The sequence below is a fragment of the Eimeria mitis genome, genomic scaffold (genome assembly GCF_000499745.2).
Source record: "Eimeria mitis Houghton genomic scaffold, Emh_scaff678, whole genome shotgun sequence".
NCBI classification, from domain to species: domain Eukaryota; phylum Apicomplexa; class Conoidasida; order Eucoccidiorida; family Eimeriidae; genus Eimeria; species Eimeria mitis.
This window is the reverse complement of record NW_013574894.1, coordinates 12633-13475: the sequence shown is the minus strand read 5'-3', so window position 1 is coordinate 13475 and position 843 is coordinate 12633.

Here is an 843-nt window from a genome sequence, read left to right as displayed (position 1 = left end):
TATTTGTATTAGTGTTGAATTTGCTCTCTTCAAGCTAGGTAGGCCTCCGAATGTTCCATTTGAGCTTCATTGGAGTGCCCGTGCATTGTAATGCCGTGGGGTTCAGCGGGACAGGCTGAGGAGTGGAAGGCCATTCAGAAATAATATAAACCGAAACTTCGAAGTGATAAAATATACGAAGCAGCTAAAACCGTGTCGAATATCCCGTAACGCGGTTTAGTAAATACGAACAATTAGACTTGACCGCCTCCAGGAGTTTCTAATGGTAGACAAGCAAGGCGCGTAGGAAATGCAGACCCGAGTGGTAAACAGACAGCGTGACGAAACGTGTAAATTGATTTAATGATCGCGGGCCCAGTAGGTTTCAGTCGATGAACAAGTGAGGAATAGAAAATTCTGGAGGCCCGTTTCACCTACACAAAGAATGCCCTTTAGGTCCTCTGGGGTCGGCTCCGGAGGCCGCCTTTCTCCCCGCAACCAGTCCGCTGCAGCTGCACTGCGACTGGGCACCAGCTCTACACGGGTGCTAGAGTAGCTGATTTGTTAATGCCAAGCTAGTATTGGGTAAATCGTGTTCCTAATATGAAGTGTGAATTTCCATCTAAGAGGGAGAACCGGGAATCTAGCATACGTAATAGAACCACTAGAACAACCCTATTGTAGTGCCCCGCACTCATGTGCAATATACCAGGGGATCGTATACACTGTCGGGAAAGCTCCTTCCACTCGGCACACGGCGATACAAGTTTCAAGGATCTTCCAACGTTGAAGACATCGTCAAAACCAGGAAAAGGACCCACCGAAAAAGGACGCACCTCGGGCTCTTCTGCCGGCCATTTGCTG